The following is an 8605-nucleotide window of genomic DNA, read 5'->3' as shown; positions in this document are numbered from 1 at the left end:
TGACCAAAATAAACACCAAAATGATGATTTAATCAATCAAACTGATGTGTAGAAGAATTTTGATTCATCAATAAATTATGGAATTGCAGAAATAACACACTCAATCGAGCTCTGATTAGGGTTCAAAATAATATGTTTAAACGTTCTGAAACAAAACTGAATACCTTTAAACGTTTTGACCAAAAAAGAACATATTTAAACATTCTAATACGTTCTAAGAAGTTCAGGTTGTTTAGTAAATTTAGAAGTTCTGATAAAGTTTAGAAGTTCTGGATGTTCAAAAAAGTTTAGAAGTTCTGATAAAAAGTTTAGAAGTTCTAGCTGTTCAGAACTTCTAAAACTAACAAAAAAAAATTAAACACATGTAAACATGAAATTGAACACTGAAATCACTTCATATAATCTCATAATCATCAAACAATCATCAATCGACTGTTAATTTGATCATTGATTCGACCATATGAACAAAATATGGAACGTCTGCAACTGGGTTATGCAAAAACTCAAAATTGATTAATTGAAACTTCAAATTGATGATTAATTGGACCAATTTCAAAGTTTAATTGATTAAATAGTTCAACAATTTCAATTTCAATTGGGCAATTTTATCAACTAACATGTGAGCAATGATCGATGGTTGTGTCGGAAGAAGATGGTGGTCGCGAAGGTGGATGGCGGACGGAATCGTTGAACGGCGATGTTGAAGGTGGATGGAATCAACGACGGAGGCCGGCTCGCGTATTTGTGATTTTAGGTTAGGATGGTTATTGAAGATGGACGTTTCAGAATGTCGCGTACCTATTGTACGATAAAGGATTTTCGTATTCCATCCTTTATATATATATATATATATATATATATATATATATATATATATATATATATATATATATATATAGAAAAGGGTTAAAATAAAAATAGATAGTTTCCTATGAATGGTAAGAAGAGTATAAAATTTGAAGTTAGGAAACTATGTAGTCTAAATCCTATATCCTAGGAAACTATTTGATATCTTGGAAACTAACAATCTCAACCACTAGATCATAAATCCAATGGCCTATATTTATTCTTACTCTTCTTAGAAAACTATCTATTCTTATTTTAGCCTACCCCTATATATATATATATATCCAGCTAACCCTTGATTAATTAACCCAGTAGTTGTTGACGAATTTCAACTATATTCATTACGTTTGATTCGTTACCTTTCGTATACAGATCTAAGGTTACTTAAACAAATCCGAACATAAATGGTCAACTTTTCATTGTAAACATACCTTAAACGAGTCGGCTTATGAACACATTCTAGTCTTGATGTTGTTTTGGTTCGTCACAACGTTCTAGCACCAACGGGTTCGGGTTTTCACCTTCGGATCTTCGCTCGGGATATAGCATGGTGTTTGTGTATGATTTTCAAGGTGTAGGCTATGGTGTAAAGATGGATGTAAATGGAAAGGTTTAGGGTTTAAGAGGTATTTATACTCCCTTAAGCCCATTGACCTAAGGCCCATTCCATTTCTTATTCCATCTTCTAAAGTCTAAGCCCACCCTCTTAGAGTTTATTACTAAACCGATACACGACACATTATTGAATAAACGAAATTTCATTTATTATATAACCAAAAGTAGGATGTTACAATGAGTGTAAATTATCCTAGACTCATCCATATTTTACAAAATACCACCAAATCCCATTATATTTACATTGACATATATAATTTTTTAATATCATCGACGCCAACATCCATGTTAAATCAAAAACAACGGATGTCAATTCACAGTTTGTAACAACTCAATTCAATCACTAGTATGTATTAACTAAAAAACTAAACTTCAAACTACCATATACATAAAGCAACAAGGTATTTTGATAATCCAGGTTCAAATAAATAAACATTTCCCAACCCTCAATTCAATCACAAAATCTGTATCAACAAAAAAAAAACTAAAATTTACACTACCATATACATAAACCAACGAAAGGACTACAATAAAAGGATATAAATCGACAGAAATATAACGCATAAAATACATAATACAACAATTTAAATATACTGAAATCTAACACGTTGAATAAATAATTAAGTAATTGAAATCGATTACCCTAAACTCAATCCCGCAGAGCGCAACCTTCAAGGAGTTAACTGGTGTAAATCGATTTTGGTGGAAATCGATTTCCAAATGGATGAATATATACTACTATTAATCGGTATAAGTAGGGATAACCTGATAAAAATTTGAATTTCAATTTACATAACAATCGGTGGTGATAAACTGGTCGTCTTTTCTGTCTTCTGTTCATATGTCTACACCTTTTTGGAATTAAGCCTAATATAATTCAGAAATATCATGGGATACCAATACATATTTACGTTTTACATATATTATTAAGACAATCATACTCTTTACAGATTAAAAATATAATTTTAAGTTTGATTAATAATTACAAATATGTCACAGATCTTATTAACCGTAGATATGTAAATTAATGACTATGATTAGTTCTTTTAGTTCTTAATTATTTTTGAGTTCCTAAAGGGTATCATCCATATATAAATATATATATATATATAGAGCAATGTTAAAATAAGAAGTAAAACTATCATAAGAAGTGTAAGAAGTGTTTTTACCCTTAAAAAAATAAAACACACCGAACAAAAAACACACTATCAATATCCACCATCAGATGATCACATCCAACGCCCGATATTACTTCTCACACTTCTTACAGATAACTCACTTCTTATTCTAACCCCACCATATATATATATATATATATATATATATATAGGGAAAGGATCAAGAGAGAACTCCTAATTGAGGAGAGAACTAAAGAACTCCTAACAAAAGGGTCATATTTGTAAAATTGCATTTCAATATACCTGTACACAAGTTGTTTGCTTCCCCTGCACAATAGAACCTAACTTCCCCTGCAGCCATGTGCGACGGTTTCAACAAACAGATCGTAATATACATCATACTCGATGATTCCTAACCCTATTTATTGAAGATTGATTCCCTACCCTTGCATTCTTACATCTCGATATCTATTGAAGATCGATTCAACATGATTTCAATAGTTTTAAAATAAAAACTAGAGGTATTTATGATTCGACTGTTATCTTCTTCCTCATTCGTGTTTTTTTACTAGTATAATATTAGAATTGACACTGGAACTTTGTAATTAGATGATTAATAGTTGCTTATCAAAGAAAACTCCTAATTTGTTTGATCGGAGTGCCTAATTAAGTTCCTTTGTTGATATTGTTTTAAATTAAGTCAATTCTAATAGTATACTAGTGTAATTGTTGGTGTCGATCACCAGGGTAACATTTTATTTATATACGGCATACATGTAGTATAATTTTAAGTGTTACATATATGTATTATCAATTTTCATTTGATATATATATATATATATATAATTAACATTATTTGTTCATTTTATATTACTATTAAACAAGAAGTGACAATAGTGGTAGCTTTATCATATGTTAGTGGCATGTTAGTTACTTGGTATTAGTTGGCAACTTATATATTTGTGTTCATACATCTTAACTGATTTGATTTGCATTTTTTTTACTTTTGTGAGTTCTTAGTTGTTGTTGTAGCTGCAGATGTATGTATTTTAATGGCTTCAAAGCTACGTTGTTTCTTTTGTTTGTCGTTGACTGTGTTTTACATATTGCACACCAGGTGTTCGACTAAATGTTCGGTTGGTTTTCTGCTGCTGTAACGTGCGTTTTGGAGTTGTAACTGCTTGTACCTTTTATACTTATTTTTCAAGTACATGTTGTAGATGCATTTGTTTTAATCGCTTGGAGGCAGTGTTTATTTGTTTGTGTATTGTTGTTAATCGTGGTTTATGAATTTCACACCATGTGTGCCACTAAATGTCTGGTTGTTTTTTGTTACTTTGGAGTTGTCTTTGACCGGTCGTTTGTTATTATGTGTTCTTTGATTACTGTTACGTTGGATCACTATTTTCTCTTTTAATAAGACTTTAGTTGTTTCTCACTCCTTACCCTTTGTGTTTAGCTATATAAATTCCGGTTTCAGTTGCAGCATTTTGCAGGTCCTGGTTCACAACAATCAATGTAGAAAACAGGACTTATTCGGTGAAGGCTTGAAGCCCGGCTAAAAATACTAGTTAAAAGTAATAACTCAAAGTGAAGACATTGTTCTATTTGATTATAATGCCAATCGAGCTCCTATGTTGATGTTGCTTCAAGTTTTAGCAATTCTACATGTGAACTCTTGCATAAAAAAAGAAAAGAAAAAAAGAAAAATGTAGGTTCCCAGCCGGATCTACACGGAATATCTCGTTCTACGTAGGTGCGGAATCCCTACGTATGAGGATACGAGCGTAGAAAACGATACACGTTAAACACAAGCAAACACACGTTACAATACTCAAAAGACACGTTGTATTGCAACTAGTAACACGTGAATCACCGATCACAATTACACGTATTGAACAACTACTTCAAACAAGCCGTAACCTAAACCTATATAACATTCGACAACTTCGCCTAACATGTTTAGGCGAAGTTGTCACTAACTTCGCTTGTTCCACAAGTTCGCCTATATCAAGCGAACTTGTGAGACAACTTCGCTTAATCATAAATACAAAACATACAAACTCGATTACAGACACTAGATACTGAACTACTGACATCATCTACCAACAGACTCCCCCTTGGCAGTAGCTTCATATCTCTATCTTCAAACACGTGTCTCGTAATCCCAAAAATCTTGTATCTTCCATCTTCAAGCATGTACGCCTTCTCGTACACAAACTGAAACTACTCTTTGATATTTCTTTGCTTCTTCTTTCCAAGCAGGAATGTAAAATATCTTTTTCTCGTTCAGCACCTGCAGATCAGCTTGAGAAAAATTCACTAAATGCATAGGATCATATACTCTCATCAGCTCTTGTTCATCTTCATCCTCCATTACTGCTTCAGCTGTTTCACAATCAACGTACCACCATTTCAGATCTTTGAGCACATCCTTGGGCATTTGTTTCATCGGCACTTCTTTTAGACACCGGATCGACTTATACTTCATTATCATCCAAGGCTTGCCATCTACTCTCATTCCTCTGTCTTTGTCTTCAACGAGCTTTCCTTTCTGTGGTTTCAACAGCTCGAACTTTTTCTCCTTTATGCTTTCCTTCCAGACTATCTTCCCAATGATCCTAGCCATGTTATCATCACTCCTGTTTATCAACCCCAACCTGGCTAAGTCCTTCACTTCACATTCAGGCAACGTATTCAACGATCTCAACAACCTCTTGAAATACTGAACCCCATCATACCGTTTAATCACAAAAAGCCTCAACTGCTCATCATATAACCAGCATATAATCCCCTTTTTCGATTCAGCATAACCCCTGATGTTGTAACTTTTCTTGAACATAGTAGGGACCGCCGGTTTCTTAGTTTTTACGAACCACTGAGCGTAGCCTTCTTTCCATCTTGGCTGCTCCTCCCATTCTGTCTCATCACATCCCGTATCTTGACCCAAATCTGACTTTTCAACTGCTGGAATTTCATGCTCAACATTCTCCTCCACAATCTCTCCCTCTTCGACTTCACTATCAATCACGATCTCAGCCCCTATCTTCTCAATCTCTTCCAATGGTAACACATCATCATCACCATCTAACACCTCCTCAGCATCCACAACCACCACATCATCACCCCCTGAACCGCCAGCTGCACTCGTTGACTCCCCCTGAGATGTGGAAGTCCCAAGAGCTTGTTCAGTTCTTGGCAACTCTCCACCTGCACCTTTCGATGCATTGGGATCATCGTTGCTCTTTTTTGTCCTCAGCTCGTCACCCTTACAGCTCGTCTCCCCCCTGAGATGCCAAGAACTGTTTCAAGGCATCAATTATTTTACCATGCTCGATCAGGAGGGACGAATGAATCTGATTCTCCGCAACTAGGCGCTGAATAGCATGAGTCTGGATAAGATTTACTCTTGATTGTTCTGCCACGACCCTTTCAATCGCTGCTATTCTTTCCAAGTCGGATAAGGTTGCATCGAAATCAAACCTCAGATGTGATATGTCTTGAGCGTACGGAGGAGGGATTCCCAATGTAACCGGCACCTCAGAAACAGGTGGAAACGTAACCGCAGGTGGTATCGTAACCGACAACCCTGCAGTAGCAACAACTGTCGACTCAACAAACCTTGCTACGACCTCCGATGGAGTTAGAGATGGAGGTGGCAAGGACACAATCTCCGGAGCCGAGAGCTGGAATGTAGTGGGTGGGATGCCGAAGGAAGACGAGGTAGTCACCACAGGAACATCCGCGGCGCTTGGCCCTGTAACTGGCAATGGTGTAGGGACTATAGTCATACCAGACAGTGCGGGTGGAGTGAAACGAACCACCCTTGAGCTCTCACCAGCTCCCGAACCTGCACCTGCCCTTTCCCTTCTCGATCTACGGACCAACTGATGTAAATCTTCCTTAAAGTCCGAATCACTGTCATCGGTGTCTCTCTTCCTCTTCCCATGAATTCTTTCTTGAGTAATCAGAATCTTTCTAGCTTCAGCCACATCATCATCTGAGGAATCAAAATCAGCCTCCGTCGTAGCTGCCACCGACACATCCACACTAGAAACCCGGGCTACCGAGACCTGTACCTCCTCCTCTGGATCAACACGTTCCATATCAAAGAAGCCTTGACCGCAAAAAGCAGCTTCAAGGTCTACATTTTCCTCCGGTGCCACAACAGGAGCAGCAGGTAAAGCTTGTTGTACCTCAGGTGGGGGTTGAGGTGCTCCAGCCTGTTGTGGTGCCGGATCCCGAAACTCGTCCCCACGAGCTGGGACATACTCTGGGTTGATCAAGTACCCAAATAATGGAGTATGTCGAGGACGGAGCTCAGGTTTGCTTCTTGCACTTGATGATCTACACTGAGCGAAGATTCGCTTGCTTACACTCTCCAAATATCTAATCGGGCGGCGCTGAGGTAACGTGGGAGCAACATGATTCAAGATCATTTGAAGGAATCTTGGATACATCAGAAATCTCTCACGCGCCACCGCTCATCTTTGACGGTCTATCTCGTAGAACACCATCTGACTAAAGCTATAACGCTTATTGTAAGTCAGTGATGTCATTGCCGACTGCATGGTCGCACCCATTCCATCTGTACCAGCCTTTCTCCCCGACATACACACGATCATCACGTGCATGAGAAAGCGCCATTGGTCTAACAAGAACCCCTTTCGTCTTTGAGTATCCCCCAATGGACCAGAATAGTCCATTCTCAGAAAAGCACCATCTCTGAATGGAGCCACGAAGTCTGTTGGATCGTCTCTCGTTTCATCTCCAAACTTCAAAGCCACCCGGATCTGCTCAGACGAGAACTGCACTATCTGATTGTTAACCGTTGCATGCATAACCGGGGGCTCAACTCGACAATCATATTCCACTGTCTGCCAGAAATCTTCTATGTTTGGTAAAGAGATAGGCAGTGTTGTAGTAATAGCGTGGAAGATACGCGAGCGGATAAGAAACGTGATGATCTCGCGGAAATCATCAACACCGCTCGAATCCGGGTCCAAAGTTATGTACATGTTATGCCCCGGGAAAAACTGCCGATTGTTATCTTCTCCTTCGTCACCACCTGCACCACCTGCTCCAGCTACAGCTGCCATTTCTGCAACACAAACAGTCTAAGTTAGAGAAACGTCGATGTCAAATCACAAGTTCGCCTATTACCATGAGCGAAGTTATGATTTATTCTGTATAGGTGAAGTTAGGGGTTGGGGCAAAGTTGGGAACAACTTCGCCTTAACTTTAACTTCGCCTGATAACAGTTAATAAAAAAAATTAAAAGGGCCAGGCGAAGTTAATGATAACTTCGCCTAACCTGTAACTTCGCCTGAATATGAAGCGGCAACAGTTTAGACGTTCATAACGAAGTGATTTTGGTCATTTTTGAGATTGCGGACTCAACCAAACATGTTTTGACGGAGATCAACATTATCAAGTTGAATATGACTACGTTAAAACAATTTTGAAAAGCGGGTGTTGGATGTTTGAAAGAACAGGGTCACGAATCGGGTCGAAACGACCTTTGATTAACGCCATTGACATAGATTATAAGATACAACAACCCTACACACCTTTAACACGAGTTGAAATCGAGAAAAATAACATAGATTGATTCAAAGAGTAACTTCGCTTAGGGTTAACTGAGAATAAGTTCGCCGGGTTTTGAAAAATAATACTGAGCTTTGACCAAAAATTTCTTTATATAGGGTCAAGGTTATACAGGCGAAGTTAGGGTTAACTTCGCCTGTCCCATAACTTCGCCTGTTTAAACAACTTCGCCTCTTTCCTCAACTTCGCTCAATATGAAACTTTACATAACAGACCCTTATAAATTGAACATTATGCCATTAACTTTTAAAACTTCCTTCAAAGAGTTAACTGATCCGATCAAGAACCAAGTAACCAGGTATAAAATCATACAACTACATAAGTAGAATAAATTTTAAAAATAAAGTACACGGGATCAAATTTCAGTCTAGTCGGGGACCAACATGTTTTAGAAAAGATCCGAACAGGAATCATACTAA

Source organism: Bidens hawaiensis, unplaced genomic scaffold, assembly GCF_021521415.1.
Source record: "Bidens hawaiensis isolate Kalapana, Puna unplaced genomic scaffold, B.hawaiensis_p1.1 tig00007410_1, whole genome shotgun sequence".
In the NCBI taxonomy this organism is placed as follows: Eukaryota; Viridiplantae; Streptophyta; class Magnoliopsida; order Asterales; family Asteraceae; genus Bidens; species Bidens hawaiensis.
Note: the sequence above shows the minus strand (reverse complement) of the source record.